Raw genomic sequence first — 17,553 nt, 5'->3', positions numbered from 1 at the left:
AGCTTCTTGATGTGGAGGTGATGTAATCCCATTGTTCTTTAGTGTTTTTTAGCTTACTGACACCAAATGGCCCACACTTTTATCTTATCAATTAAACTGTTCAACTAAAAAGCAAATAAACCCTTCGGCTGTAGGTCGTTGATGATTGACTGTTCACTTCCTCTCCCCACGATCTCCACAAGTAACTGACTTATTGATCTCCACAAGTAACTGACTTATTCCCATTTAAATTGGGTGCTCCACAACCCATTTCATTCCCATCGTCCTCCATAGCAGTCATACAGCTAACCCTGGTGGGAAAATCTCTCCCCCGTCCTCATGCACATTCCCTGTGACATTTTTGCCGATTCATCACAGCTTTGGACTTCCTCAGGTACTGGACAAAATTGGACACCCGGCCTCCCATCTTGGTTGTTCTTCCCCTGCTGCATACCCAGACGCCTTGGATTGACGGCTCCTGTAGGTAAATATTGTTGCCATCTATTGCTTACTCTAAAGTTTTGTGTACTTTGTTCATATCTGAATTTAACTCCTATTTCTGAATTTTTGTATGCTTCGCTACATTGAATACTTAGCTCTGCTTTTCTTTATCTGTTCTGAATATTTGTTTGTCTATCCAATTTAAATTCAATATGGTACAAGAATCCATATGCCTCGCATTCATCCCCTGCATTTTACAGAGTTTTTAGGAGGGTATTCTTTAGTCTCTTCACGCCATCGCCTTGCATTTGTCCAAATCTGAATTTACTTTTGCCAATTGAACCTGTATTCTTCAGTTTTAGTTTTTTATATGGTATGAGAAGACATACACCTTGCATTGCACCCCCTTATATAGTTTGCTTTAGTATCTTTGTGTCATTTATCTATTCTATCACCTTGCGTTTGGTAGACTTGCCGACATGGATAGGGCAGAAAGCTCTTCGCATAATTCAGTTGGAAGAAAACGTCGTCCATCATTACCTAATCCTCCTCCTCAAGTAAACCCATATGTTGCTGCCCAGAACCGCCGTATGCGTCTGGAACTCATGGTTCAAAAAGGAAAAAGAGGTTTGTTAGGCACATTATATTCCTCCGATGTTATCTTCCTTACAATATGTCTTGCGATTTATTTCACCATCTACTTCTTCATATCTATGAAGCAACAACCTCTAGAGGAAAACAAACATCACAACAACCTGCAAATGAAGAATCATCCACATCGACATCACACACACAAAATCTGGACTTTGCCCATAACCGTAAGATTCTACCCACATTCCAGTTCATGCCTAAGAGTTTTGGGATGACTACATTTACAAAAAAAACTCTTCCCGGCTTATCTTTCAGGAACTATATTTCAACCCTTAAACCTTGGAGGTCTCCATCATTCTTGCAAACACTGTGGTGCTCTGTTTTGGTATGAAGAGCGTCTACGCAGAGAAAGGCATACTCCAGATCCAACATATAATTTGTGTTGCAAGGGAGGAAAAGTTTACCTGCAGCCATATGATCCTCCTCCTCAGCCCCTCTTGGATTTACTGACATCCCAGGACAGAGCACTCTCCAGTCACTTCTTTAAACATATTAGGCAGTACAATACGATGTTTGCAATGACTTCAATGGGAGCTAAAATTAATGAAACCATAAATGATGGACGATGCCCATATGTTTTCAAGGTTAGTGGGCAGATTTGCCACCGCATTGGTTCTTTGAGACCAACTGGGGAGCGACCAGAATATGCACAGTTATACATGTTTGATACTGAGCGTGAGGTTTCAAACCGAATAAATGTTGCTTCGTCTTCACGCTCTGCTTCATCTTCATGCTCTGCTTCGTCTTCAAGCTCTTCATTCCAAGCTAACGAAGGCATTGTTCAATTGCTCATACAAATGCTGAACACACATAACCCCATTGTCAAGTTGTTTAGGATAGCAAGTCAAAGATTAGCTGGGAGTGTTTCTGATCATTTAACAATCAGGATATATGGCAAACCTGATGCCCATGGAGACATCTATAGTGCTCCAGTCGCGTCTGAGGTTGTTGGATTAGTGGTTGGTTATATTGGGTCAACTAATGTAGGACGAGATATTATAATACAAAACCATTCATCACAGTTACAGCGAATTAGTGAGAAACATCCCAAGTTTATGTCCATGCAGTATCCTCTGTTATTTCCATACAGAGAAGATGGCTACCATGATGAGCTTATGTACCGGCAACGATCAAGCACTTCAGCCAATCAGCGCCAAAAAGTGACAATGCTACAGTACTACACATATAGGTTGCATGATAGGCCAAATGACTTCAATACTCCATTACGATGCAAAAGATTAACACAGGCTTACTTTGTGGATGGCTATTGTTGTGTTGAAACATTCCATATTGGATTCTACCGCAAGCCTAGCTTTCAGAGTAAATATAGATCATCATCATTTAGTTCTTTGGCAAATTCTGTATCAAGAGGTATTACATCCGGTTCTTCTGTTGGGCAGAGGATTATATTACCATCCTCCTTTACTGGAGGCCCTCGCTATTTATACCAAAACTATCAAGATTCCATCGCAATTTGTAGAAAATATGGTTGCCCAGATCTATTTGTGACGTTCACATCAAATGCTACCTGGCCTGAAGTTATGGAGGCTTTATCCTCCATTCTAGGACAAGAGCCATCTGACCGTCCAGATATTATCAATCGGGTATTCAAAATGAAGCTTGATATGCTGATGGATGATATTAAAAATATTGTACTTTCCTGTAGTTATCTACACAGTTGAATTTCAGAAACGTGGCCTCCCACATGCTCATATAATTATATGGTTAGCCAAAGAAGCCCCCTTAGATGCACAGAAGATAAATTCAATTATTTCTGCTCAGTTGCCAGATCCTATGAAAGACCCAATTGGATATGAAGCTATATCTTCTTTCATGGTGCATGGCCCTTGTGGCCCTCTCAACCAGTTTTCCCCACGCATGTCAGAAGGAAAGTGCACAAAATTTTACCCGAAGGATTTCTGTGAACAAACCACTATCCGGGAGAACGGTTTTACTGAATATGCCCGACCAAACAATGGAATAACTGCTAGAAAAAATAAAGTTGACATTGACAATAGATACATTGTTCCTCATAATGTTGATCTGGTGGTTAAGTATCAAGCCCACATAAATGTAGAAAAGGTTAATCATGATGGTATGCACAAATATCTTTTCAAGTATGTTACAAAAGGATTGATTGTGCTAGAATTGGCCTCTACTCCAAGTCTATGTCATCAGATTCATCGACTGAGACAATTAATGAAATTGATAACTATTTAGAGTGTCGTTGTGTCACACCAAATGATGCTGCTTGGCGTTTGTTCGAGTATGATATTCACCATACAGAACCTTCCGTAGAAAGGCTTCCTATTCATCTTCCTCTTGAGAATAATGTAATTTTTTCTGAAGATGATAATCTGGAACAAGTAATTGAAGACCCAAAAAATATGGCAACTAAATTGACTGCATGGTTAGAGGCTAATGTGCAACACACCGAGGCTCAACGATACACCTACATAGAATTTCCTGAATATTGGACATGGAACCAACAAGAAAAATATTGGGGTTTTCGTCGAGGTGCTCATAATAAAATTGCCCGAATTGCACATGTCAACCCTTCACAAGGGGAAATATTCTACTTGCGGATGTTGCTCCATGTTCGTAAAGGCCCAACATCCTTCACTGATATCCGAACTATATCAGGCCAAGTGTATCCTACATTTCGTGCTGCATGTGAAGCTTTAGGTCTCCTAGGTGATAACCGAGAGTGGTCAAACGCTTTAAAAGATGCAGCTCAGTGGGCATTACCATTTCAATTATGCCAGCTTTTTGTTACCCTGCTACATTTTTGTGATGTAACAAATCCTATCAAACTTTTTGAAGAACATGCATCACCAATGTCTGAAGATATAGGACATCGGTTGAATCCTGGTCCTTCTCAGACAAGCAATTCATCACTACATTCGTACGTGACATCCTGTCTTCTCATTGAGCTTGATAAATTGCTAAGGGATTCTGGATATTGCTTATCCCATTTTAATTTGCCACTACCAGATGATATGGGAAATGCTTCTTAACAAAACCGAATTTTGCTCGATGAGCTTAGCTATGATATTCCAGACATGACATGCACTTTGAATGATAATATTCCGAAGCTAAATAGCAACCTAAAGGATGTATTTCATGCTATCTATAATTCTGCAATAAATAATGAAGGCCGAACGTTCTTTGTTTATGGATACCGAGGGACTGGAAAAACTTTTCTATGGACTACTTTACTGTATTCGTTACGAAGCCAAGGGAAAATTGCATTGGCAGTTGCATCATCAGGAATTGCTTCTCTATTGCTCCTAGGAGGTCGAACACCGCATTCCTGTTTTAAAATCCCTTTGGAAATTTCTCAGAATTCAATGTGTAGTATAAAGAAAGATACACACCCGGCAGAACTTATTCAAAATACATCTCTTATTGTTTGGGATGAAGCACCTGTAAATCATAAATATTTTTTTGAAGCACTAGACCGCACTCTCAGGGATATAATGTCAGATACTAGACCTAATGCTGAAGACATGCAGTTTGGAGGCATCACTGTAGTTCTTGGTGGGAATTTTCGTCAAACACTTTCAGTAATAAAAAATGCAATAAGACAACAGATTTTAAAATCTTGCATTGTTAACTCTTATTTGTGGAACCAGTGCACACTTCTTCAATTGAATGAAAATATGAGGCTCTCCTCAGCATCTCTGTCCATCTCAAAGAGAGAAACATTACGGAATTTTGCTGAGTGGCTATTACGAGTTGGAAATGGCACTGAGCCTTTTATTCCTATTCCAAATGACCGCAACAACATATTTATAGAGATACCCTAGTATCTCCTTTTGTCTGCAGACTCTAGAAATATAGATGGATTGATTTCATTTGTCTATGACTCAGGCTGTGAATCTGCTAACAATACATCATATTTGTGTGATCGTGCAATTCTGGCACCCACCAATGATGTTGTTTCTAAAATAAATAGCAGAATGATTTCTCAGCTACCAACAAGTGAAATGTCATATTATAGTGCAGATTCAATTGACGACAGCTGCCCTAATCATTCTACTCTAGAGGCATTATATCCGACTGAGTTTCTAAACAAGCTTGAGATACCCGGTCTTCCAGACCATGTGCTACATTTGAAAATTGGTGTTCCTATCATGCTACTTCATAATCTTGATCCATCAAGAGGGCTTTGTAATGGCACTAGACTAATTGTTACACAACTAACAGGTCATGTAATAGAAGGACAAATCATAACAGGAAAAGCTATAGGTTCAAGAGTATATATTCCTAGAATTGTCACTACGTCAGCTCAGTCTAAGTGGCCTTTCAAACTGAGGCGTCGTCAATTTCCTGTTCGCCTTTCATATGCTATGACAATAAACAAAAGTCAAGGCCAAACACTGAACCGAGTTGGTATCTACTTGCCATCTCTTGTTTTCTCCCACGGTCAATTATATGTAGCATTTTCAAGAGCTACATCACCAGAGGGCTTGCGAGTTCTGATTGAAAATAGTCCAGTTTCTTATGAACATTGCACACATAATGTAGTATATGCTGAGGTATTTAGTCAAATAAATAGGCATAGAACCTAGAACTGACAGGTATTTTATGATATGCCTCAAATATCCGAGATATGTTATAAACATTTTTGGCATACCATAATTTTTTCCTAACAGTCTTATTATTCATTCATAGATATCTGAGATATGGAGTCAAGTACAGCACTTAAAAGCATCACTTCAGGACAGCAAAACTGTAGGGTCTTTGCACGCCTCATAAGGCTTTGGGATGCTAAAATAATTAATCCCAGATATGGAGATGGCTTGCTAAGCATTGATGGCATTCTCTTAGATGAAGATGTAAGTGTAATTGTGTGCTCCAAATTGCACATTCACATTTGTACTCAAAATGATATTAAATTTACATGTCACATTTAATTATTTCATTTGTTTGCAGGGCAACATGGCGCAGATGAGTGTGCCCAAAGAATTTGAAAAACAGTTTCGTGGATTGCTATCAGAAGGATCTGTCTACATTATTTCAGATATTGCAGCTATTGATAACAGAAGCAAATCATATATCTACCACCATCAGGACTACATGCTGCAATTCAAACATGACACAAAGGTCCATGCATTGCACTCAAGAGGAGCAAATATACCTACTGTTTCCTTCAACTTTTGCCCATTTGATCAGCTGCCAAGAAAAGCAATTGATTCAAAACCACTCCTAGTAATCCGTGGGTCCTTATTTTCTCTCCTAACAGTTATAATGCTTATTAACTTTCTATACATAATTTGTCCAGATATTATTGGAGTAATAAGTGATGTTGGTCCATACGATTATGCTAGCCCAACATCTCAGAACAAACTTCGGAAGATAAAAATTCGAAACCTAGAGTATGTCTTTCTTGCAATGATGCCACTTAATTTCTTCCTTAAAGACCCTTTTTCCTGCAATTCTAAAAGTATACCTTGCTTTTCCAGTGAACAAACGCAAGAAGTAGTTCTATGGGGCAAACATGGAGAATCATTTGATGAAGAAACAATACTTAAAAAAAATCTCTAGAAGGAATTGTGGTAGCTATTTTTGCTGGTATAACTGCAAATTCACAGAAGTTTACAGGTGAATTATCAAACGAGCGTGCTTCAAGGAAAAATGAAAGGATTTATTTAAATATACTATTAACCACATAATCTTATATAGGTACAATACAAGGATCTTCAAGTTCTGCAACTCAGGTGTATCTTGACCTCAATATACCTGAAGTTCAATAGTATCGCAGCAGGTTCTCCACCTCCCTCATTGCCATTTGCCTAATTTTTTTGTTCGCCGCTACAACATACTAATGGCTTATATAAAAAAATGAAGCTACCAATGGAAATTTCCAACTCTACAAAAGAATCTCCCTAAAGTTGCACATCTATCTCCACTTGAAGCAGCAGGCAAGCTGTATACCATTGAACAAATATCTACCTTGCCAACCACATCTTTTCAGGTCAGTACTTTTTGAGATAGTTCGTTTCTAAAACCTCTCTATCCAAACAATATATAATTGATGCTCCAACCTTTTCTGACATAAGGGAGGAGCAATATTTAGTACTATTGCAAAAGTGACATCCATTATACCATCAGTGAAATGGTACTACAAAGCATGCAAGCGTTGTGGAAAAGGTTACAACAACATGTCAGATACTCAGACATGCGCCTGCCAATTTCCTCTTCCATGCCCGATGTACCATACATCTTCCTAAATCTAATCCTTATAAATTGCTTTTCTCTTATTCATGTCACTAACAATTCTACAATTCTTCAGGTATAAGCTCCCCCTTACACTAACAGATAGCTCAGCAAGTTTGGATGCAGTTGCGTTTAATAAAATAGCTGAAGACTTGGTTGAGCGTCATGTTGAGCAAGTTTCTATGAACATGAAAATAGATGCGGCAAATCAGGTGCTTTACCTGGATAAAGCCATTGGTAAAGAAAGGTTATTCCATATAGGAATGAATATTGACTCAGCTGCCAAGTACCCTATAAAATATGTCGTGAAAAAAAGTTTCCCCGTGGACAATACCAAATCAGTTCCTCTGTTAACTGCTTCAAAGGTAACAACTTTTAGATACTCATTACCTTCATATATCATCCTATTAACTTGACATGTGAAGCTTTTTCAGTCAACACAAGATAACCTTGCGCCAACTTCATCTGTCATAAATGATGAGAGGTTCCTGGTCATTTATCAATTTAAATTCTGAAAATATATTGACAAAACATTAAATCCATATTTTCTAATGAGCATTATCTATATTATTGTCAGTTCAAGTGCACAGCAGCCAGAGGCCTCCTTCAACAATACACCTCCAAGTGATGACCACACACCTATCACTGCAAAGGAAAGTGAATCCAGGTAAGTTTGGCCACATAGAATTTCATGTGTAATGCTTCACAAACCTCCAAGCGAAGTTGAGATTAAACAATTCAACCTTTAGGATTTTTCTTTGGTAAATCTAATAATTGCTCTGTTTTGTATGTTCATCTGTCTAATGCTTCACTAACCTCCATGCTTATTCAATTCTTCTGATGAACGTACTTTCTTATTTATAATGTACATTCAAATCAGTTCCGAAGTAAAAAGAAGGATTGATTTTGACAAGGATGCTGCCAACAACTCTAACGGGTATCACAATACTCACAAGAATGATGCCAACAACTCTGTTTAGTTTCCTGTCTAATGCTTCACAACACTCACAACCACTACAAAGTATTTATTTAAGTTTAGTTTCCTGCCAATGCAATCCTAACAATCCTGTACCTATAATATTACTTTCTTATTTAGTTTCCTGCTCAATGCAATCAAATTTCTTAATGCAGCTCAAAAAGCACAGATAGTCCTCTTTCGAAAAGGCAAAAGCAAAGCGAGAGTATGTATTACTTCCCATTACCTATAGTCGAATATCTCACCAGTGAATTTTTCTGTTCATATATTTACAATTCTAAATATTTCTGTACCCACTAATGCAGACAATAAAAATGCAGCAAACAACTATGAAAAGACAGACTAAAATGAAAGTGCATACAAGGGTATGGTATATTATGTACCTCGGTTTTTTTATTCAAACATTCAGAACTTCTAATATATGTTGCATTTCTAAAACTACTATGTATCACACTTCATGTAGGCAACTCCCACAATGCTCATACAGCCAACTTCCACAATGCTCCAAACGACAAATAATCAAGAATGTTCAACTTCCACAGTGCTTTGACACTGCCAGCCGACAACAATAATTTTTTTTGTTGCTCAAATTCTATTGTGACCGAGAATGTTCTCATACCCAGTACCTTACACTGTAACTGAGATGTCTACTCATGCGTACTTTTGGTTCCATGCAAGTGACTTCAGAGTTTTCTGGCTATATTTGCAATTTTGTGCTTATCAACAATGGATACACTCCTATAAATGGGCCATAATATTTTCTTTGTAAACTATACTATCGTGCATGCATGTAAATATTGATTCCTACATTAACACCTCAAATGGTTGTTCATACAATCACAATGTAAGTCACAATTGCCAGTTGCTAAAAAATCATTGCTCAGTTAATTCTTTATTAAAGGTTACTAAAAAAATATTTCGGTTAGACACTATTAATTCATTCATTGCTCAGTTAATAGTGTATAAAGAATTTCTAAAACATCTTTCGGTTAAAAACTCTTACGGTTGCAGTCCACCTATATAATACCGCCCCCAATACAACCTATATCTACAAGCAAATCTTTTCTCACACAAAAAACTTCACTATTGTCAAATACATGAACAAGCAGCAACAAGGCAAAAGGTATGTCTATTACATGCAAACTTCACTATTGTCACAATTTGCCCGCATACTTTTCTACAGGATGCAACCTTACACAACAAAGAATGTTCTACCCTCTTCATCAACTCATGCATCAAGAAAAACTCACAAGAAGTACATGGAGGCTATTGCAGACATGAAAAATGCCACCACTAAATCCGCAACATGGATCACTTTGAAAGAGGACGCACGTGAAGACAACATCACAAAGCTACTCCAGGAACATCCATTCAGGTCCACAAAGTACATCTTCGAGTACATGAAGAACGGAATTAAACATGTCCAAATTCTCCTCGATGAATAAGACAACCACGTGGACGACTTCAACAAACTATAAACCAATATTATGCTACTTATTTACAGGACTTTGCAACAATAAACGAATAAAGTACAATAAATCTCTTATATTTGTATTTTCATGCTCATATTGTTAATCGAAATATCAATGTTGTATTCAACCAAGTATCATCTAAACATATTGCCACCAATTCCCGCAGCAACACGCGGGAAATTGTCTAGTATGCCTTATGTTCAAGTTCGATAGGTAAGTGACATGCTTTTCCATAAACCATTTTATACGGAGACATACCCATAGGATTTTTATATGCAGTTCAATAGGCCCATAATGCATCTTCAAGTTTTTTGGACCAATTCTTTCTAGACCTATTAACATACTTTTGCAAAATTAATCTGAGCTCTCTATTACTCAATTCTACTTGACCACTAGACTGTGGGTGATATGGAGATGCAATTCTATGATTAACATCATACTTATCAAGCATTTTACGAAAAGCACCATGAATAAAATGTGAACCACCATCAGTCATGAGATATCTAGGGACTCCAAACCACGGAAAAATAACTTCTTTAAGCAGCTTACTAGAGGTGTTATGATCAGCACTACTAGTTGGAATATCTTCTACCCACTTAGTAACGTAATCAACAACAACTAAAATATGTGTATACCCATTAGAGGCAGGAAAAGGTCCCATATAATCAAAGCCCCAAACATCAAATAGTTCAATAACAAGGGAGTAATTCATAGGCATTTCTTGTCGTCTACTAATATTACCAATTCTTTTACATTCATCACAAGACAAGACAAACTTACGGGCATCTTTGAAGAGAGTAGGCCAATAAAAACCGGATTGCAATACCTTATGTGTAGTTCTATCTCCAGCGTGGTGTCCTCCATATGCTTCGGAGTGACACTTGCGTAGGATCTGTTCCTGTTCATGCTCAGGTACACAACGTCTAATAACACCATCTACTCCTTCTTTATAAAGGTGTGGGTCATCCCAGAAGTAATGTCTTAAATCATAAAAGAACTTTTTCTTTTGCTGGTATGTGAAACTAGGTGGTATAAATTTAGCAACAATGTAGTTAGCATAATCAACATACCATGGAGCAGTATGAGAAGCATTTATGACTGCTAATTGTTCATCAGGAAAACTATCATCAATAGGTAGTGGGTCATCAAGTACATTCTCTAACCTAGAAAAGTTGTCTGCAATGGGGTTCTCAGCTCCTTTCTATCAATAATATGCAAATCAAATTTTTGTAGCAAGAGAACCCATCTAATAAGTCTAGGTTTGGCATCTTTCTTTTCCATAATATATTTAATAGCAGCATGATCAGTGTGAATAGTTACTTTAGAATCAACAATGCAAGGTCTGAACTTATCACAAGAAAATACAACTGCTAAGAATTCTTTTTCAGTAGTAGCATAATTTCTCTGTGCAGTGTCTAGATTTTTACTAGCATATTGAATAACATTTAGTTTCTTAGCAACTCTTTGTCCTAGAACAGCACCTACAACATAATCACTAGCATCACACATGATTTCAAAGGGTAAAATCCAATCAGGTGGCTGAACAATAGGTGCAGAATCAAAGCTTTCTTAAGTATTTCAAATGCTTCTACACAATCATCATCGAAGACAAAAGGAATATCTTTTTGCAATAGATTAGTCAGAGGCCTAGAGATTTTAGAAAAGTCCTTAATGAACCTCCTATAAAAACCGGCATGACCAAGGAAACTTCTTCTACCTTTAATGTCCTTGGGACACGACATCTTCGCATCTCTGCAAAACTCGATCAAGGTTTCTCAAGCAATCATCAAAGGAGGATCCATAAACGGAGAAATCATCGATGAATACCTCACAAATCTTTTCACTAAAGTCAGAGAATATAGCCATCATGCATCTTTGAAAGGTAGCAGGTGCATGACATAATCCAAAATGCATACATCTATAAGAAAAAGTACCGAAAGGGCAAGTAAAGTAGTCTTTGCTTGATCGTCCGCTGACACAGGTATTTGAGAGAAACCAGAATAACCATCTAGAAAGCAGAAATGTGTATGTTTGGATAGTCTTTCTAGCATTTGATCAATAAAAGGTAAAGGGTAATGATATTTTTCAGTAGCCTTATTTAATTTACGGAAATCAATTACCATCCTATAACCTGTAATAATTCTTTGCGGGATCAATTCATCTTTATTATTAGGAACGACAGTAATACCTCCCTTTTGAGGGACACAATGTATAGGACTTACCCACTGACTTTCAGCAACGGCATAAATTATACCTGCCTTGAGGAGCTTTAGTATTTCCTTTCTTATCACTTCTTTCATCTTAGGATTCAACCGTCGTTGATGATCTCTAACTGGTTTGGCGTCTTCTTCCAATTTTATTTTGAGTTGGCATAAAGGGGGACTAATGCCCTTAAGATCATCAAGAGTATATCCAATAGCGGCACGGTGCTTCTTCATAGTTTTCAATAATCTTTCCTCTTCCTGCTCTGAAAGGTTAGCACTAATAATAATAGGATATATCTTCTTTTCATCGAGATAAGCATATTTAAGAGTATCAGGTAATGGTTTAAGCTCAAACACGGGATCACCCTTGGGTGGATGGGGATCCCCTAGGATTTCAACAGGCAAGTTGTGTTTCAAAATAGGACCCTGTTTAAAGAACACTTCATCTATCTCCCTTCTTTCATGCAGAAACATATCATTTTCATGGTCTAGCAAATATTGTTCTAATGGATCAGTAGGAGGCACGACAATAGAAGCAAGACCAATAATTTCATCCTTACTAGGCAATTCTTTATCATGGGGTTGTCTAAAAAACTTAGCAAAATTAAACTCATGTGTCATATGGCCCAAGCCAATTGTAACAACATCCTTTTCACAATCAATCTTAGCATTGACATTATTCAAGAAGGGTCTACCAAATATAATGGGACAAAAGCTATCTTGTGGGGAACCAAGAACAAGAAAATCAGCAGGATATTTAACTTTCCCACACAAGACTTCAACATCTCTAACAATCCCAATTGGTGAAATAGTATCTCTATTGGCAAGCTTAACTGTAACATCAATTTCTTCTACCTCAGCAGGTGCAATATCATGCATAATTTCTTCATATAAGGAAAAAGGTATTGCACTAGCACTAGCACTAGCACCCATATCACATAAGCCATGATAACAATGATCTCCTGTTTTAACAGAAATAACAGGCATCCCTACAACAGGTCTATATATCTTAGCATCGGGTCTAGCAATGTTAGCAGCCTGTTCACAGAAATAAATAACATGCCCATCAATATTATCAGCCAAGAGATCTTTAACCATAGCAATACTAGGTTCAACTTTAATCTGCTCAGGAGGTGTATATGTTCTAGTATTACTCTTACGAACCATAGTTGAGGCTTTAGCATGATCCTTTATCCTAACAGGGAAAGGTGGTTTCTCAACATAAGTAGTAGGAACAATAGGATCATTATAAGTGATATTCTTTTCTTCAACTGTAACAGGTGCAACTACTTTTACTTCAGTGGGAGGATTATATTTAAACCACTTCTCCTTAGGGAGATCAACATGAGTAGCAAATGATTCATAGAAAGAAGCTATTATCTCAGAGTCAAGTCCATATTTAGTGCTAAATCCACCAAAAGCATCAGTATCCATAAAAGATTTAACACAATCAAACTTAGGTGTCATACCTGACTCCTTACCATCGTCGGAATCCCAATCTTCAGATTTGCGTTTAATTCATTCCAATAAATCCCACTTGAGTTCAATAGTCTTCATCATATAAGAACCAGCACAAGAAGTATCGAGCATGGTGCGATCATTGAGAGAAAGCCGAGCATAATTTTTTTGAATAATCATTTCTCTTGAGAGCTCATGATTGGGGCATGAATATAACATTTACTTAAGCCTACCCCAAGCTTGAGCAATGCTTTCTCCTTCGCGAGGCCAAAAATTATATATGTAATTACGATCACGATGAACAAGATGCATAGGATAGAACTTCTGGTGAAATTCCAATTTCAATCGTTTATAGTCCCAAGATCCCAAATCATCACATAGCCTATACCATGTCAATGCATCTCCCTTCAAAGATAAAGGGAAGACCTTCTTCTTAACAACATCATCGGTCATACCTGCAAGCTTAAATAATCCACAAACTTCATCCACATAGATAAGGTGTAAATCAGGATGCAATGTTTCATCTTCGGCAAAGGGATTAGCTAGCAGTTTCCCTACCATACCCGAAGGAATTTCAAAGTAAACATTCTTAGTAGGTTCAGTAGGTTGAGGAGCAACTCTTTGCTCTACTGGTCAGGGTGAAGATACCCTGAACAAGCCCCTCAAAGGATTAGTTTCCATAGTGACAAGTGACAGTAAATTTCAGCACACTATATAAATGTTTCCTTACCAAGTTTCACTCACCAAAGGCGCTTCACTCCCCGGCAACGACGCCAGAAAAGTCTTGATGACCCAAAAGTGTAGGGGCTCTATCGTAGTCCTTTCGATAAGTAAGAGTGTCGAACCCAACTGAAAGTGCAATCATGCCCTTAATCATATTTTGATGTTGATGACAACATGTATGTTAGGGACTAATCATGTTTATCAAGTATATCTCAGGATTATGTCCCAAAGACCGTGTGTATGGATCATGCCTAGGGACAAAAAGCATATAACTCAAGAATGAAGATACAAGACATGGACTTCGTTTATGGTTGGTTCTTGAGTATAGGGATACCACACTATCAAGAGGGGATCGTTGGATCTAGTGAAAGACTTACTCAAAATCCACAGCTCCTATTTTTTTTGTCTCCGGACGTCCGGTGCTCTACGGATGTTCGGTCCCTCCCAGATGTCCGGACGTCCGCCTCCTTCCGGTCGTCCGGTACTTTCACAACAGGACCGTATTTACAGATTTCCGGACTCTCCGGTCGTCCGTGCTCCGGATGTCCGGCCCGTCTCGGACGTCCGTGTCCTGTGTACTGGTACGTGGCTCACATATTCACAGTGGCCGGACGTCCGATAACTGTCGAACGTCCAGACTTATTTGTACCACAAGACGTCCGATGTTGTCCGGACATCCGACCTATCCTGAGCACTTATGTGTCCCAAACGGTCACCTTTCCACATCCACTATATATATACCTTTCCCTTCCACGGGATAAGGTCGACCATTCTCTTTGAGCTTGCCAAGAACACTCTTCACTCTCTCTCTCTCTCAATCACCTACATCAAATCCTAGATCCCCAAGTGATTTAAGGGTCTTAGAGAGAAGTTCTCCGATCAAGTGATAGATCCACTCCTTCCCCTTCTTTGCACCAAAGGAATTTGTGATTTGAGCAAGTCTTGAGCTTTTCCCCAACGTTCTTATTACTCTTGGAGGTTGGAGACTCGTAGGCGGTAGGAGTCTTTCGGAGAGGAATCAACCTTTGTGATTACCCCCGGAAAGTTTGTAAGGGTTTGGAGATCACCCCAAGGTCTATCATTAGTGGTTGAGAAACTCCTCCGTGGTGTTGTCTCAAAGGGAGAATAGGGTGAGCCTTCATGGCGTTGGTGTGCCTTCGTGGTAACATCCACCTCTCTAACGGTGACTAGCTTCCCTCCAAGGAAGTGAACATCGGCATACATCCTCGTCTCCCGGAGTTGCGGTTATTCCTAACCCTAACTCTCTACTTGTGGTTACTTGTCTCTTTGCACTTACTTGCATCATATTGAGGTTGCTTACTTGTGCTACTTGCTTAGTACTTAGTACTCACTTGCAATTGTTAGGCTCACCTTCATATTTCGCATCATTGCCTAAAATTGCTAAGGAATAATTAAAATTTGTAATTGTACCTATTCACCCCCCCTCTAGGTCCATCTTGATCCTTTCAATTGGTATCAGAGCCTCGTGCTCTATTCTTGTGGCTTAACTGCCCTAGAGCGAGATGAACCCGGATGGGACTCCCCTGGTTGCAGATCCTATGGATAAAGGCGAGGCTTCTTCGGAGGTCAAGTCCTTTACATCTGAGGATCTGGAACGGGCCCTTGCTAAGCAAAAAGAGGAGCATGAGGCTTCTCTTGAGGCCTTGGTCCAACTGAGATTAGCCACGTTGTCCATGATGCTTGTTCCACTCTCGGATTGTGCGACTTCGAGGCGAACTGTGCCTACTCCGTCACTTGGTCAAAAACCTCCTAGCAATGAACACCAGTGTTCCTTGGCTTTATGCAGGACCTCAGGTTGAGAAACCAAGATATAATCCTCAAGGCAAACCTCCTTTACTTAGTGCCACTTCCGATTTTGATATGTGGAGAGTTTCTATGCAGGATCATCATCGACATGGAAACAGTGAGATGCTGGATATCTTGGAGTATGGCTATCATGTGGTTGATCCAAAGAACCCTACACCAAGAGAAATTTATGACAAGAATCTCAATGACACTACAATCATGTGTATAAGGAGATTTATGGATGAAAAGCAAAGGAGACCGTTCATACACATCACAAGTGCCAAGGAACTATGGGAAAGTGTTATAAGATCCAAGACTGGCACCTCTACCCTCCTGAGTGCTCAATATGAAATTGCCAAGGGGCAATTGCAAAAATTTTGTATGGAGAAAGATGAAACCCCCAATCAACTCCATGAGCGCCTCATGACACTCACTGCCGACATTGAGTCATGTGAGTGTGACAAGACTCAAGATGGATTCAACATGACTAAGCGTTTCCTTGTGGATAAGTTACTTCATGCTCTCGCCCCATATCACCATCAAATGGTGTGGGACATAAGACAACACCATACCTTCAAGGAAATGACTACAGATGACATCATATCCACCTTCCAACTATTTGAAGAGTCAAAGGCAAATGCCACAAAACATCTTGCCATGCATGGTACCCCATCATCAAAGATCAATCTTGCATTGAAGGCCAAGCTTGTATGTGAAGATGAGCAAAGTGAGGAAGAAGAAGATGATGATGATGAAGATGGTGATGAGATTGAATCCGATGAGGGTCCTTCATATGAAGACATGGCTCTCTTTGCCAAGAAGTTTAGCGCGAGAAAATTCAAGGGAAGATTTCAAAAGAAGAAAGTAAGAAAATGCTACAACTGTGAGGAAACTAACCACTTCTCCAATGAGTGCACTTATGAGAAGAGAGAAGATAAACCAAGGTTTCCCAAGACCTTTCCTAAGAAGAAGTTGCCAAATACGTTGAACTCCAAGATCAAGAAGAGAGATGGGAAAGCAATGGTTGCTCAATAAGAATCCGATCCGGATGATGTTAGTGGTGTTGCTGGAGTTGCTCAAGACTCTCAAAACACCTTGAGGTTAGTAAACAAGAGTGGTGATGTGGTCACCTACAACTACATGAAGGATTACAAGGGCAACACTCACAAGTGTCTAATGGCAAAGGCCGTGATAGAAGATGGAGAGGACCAAAGCTCTCCTGACAAGGTCAAGGTAACTCCACGATCAAATCCTCCTCTTTTCACTCCTTCTACTCCTAGTGATGAGTATCTTCATGCAGAGGATAGCTATGAGGATGATGATCTAGATGCTCCTATGCTTGCTAAACTTAATAAGTTCATGTGTTCCCTCAAAGGAAAGAAGCTCACTATGTTTCGCATGCTTATGGAGATGGTGAGTAAGCACACCATCACCATTAAGGAACTCGAAACCCTCGTCATTGAGGAAAAGGAAAAATGTGAAATCCTTGAGCGGAAAGTCCAATATGAGGAAGCACAAAATGATGAACTATGCTTAAAAATTGGTGCAAATATTGATGTTCATACTAAAGATCTTGCCTCCTTCAAAAAGGCTATTGACTCTTGCGAAGAGTTGATGAATG

The 17,553-nt window shown here is 38.9% G+C and overlaps 1 long non-coding RNA gene across 1 annotated transcript; it reads left to right on the top strand.

The window, feature by feature from the left end:
- Window positions 1–356: 356 nt before the first annotated feature.
- LOC123134038 (uncharacterized) lies at window positions 357–8,892 on the top strand. Its single transcript, XR_006465479.1, has 3 exons — window positions 357–463; window positions 8,575–8,634; window positions 8,733–8,892. It is a non-coding gene; the product is annotated as an uncharacterized lncRNA (long non-coding RNA).
- Window positions 8,893–17,553: the final 8,661 nt, after the last annotated feature.

The sequence above is a fragment of the Triticum aestivum genome, chromosome 6B (assembly GCF_018294505.1).
Source record: "Triticum aestivum cultivar Chinese Spring chromosome 6B, IWGSC CS RefSeq v2.1, whole genome shotgun sequence".
Lineage (NCBI taxonomy): Eukaryota > Viridiplantae > Streptophyta > Magnoliopsida > Poales > Poaceae > Triticum > Triticum aestivum.
Note: the sequence above shows the minus strand (reverse complement) of the source record. Positions and strands in the feature narration are given on the sequence as shown.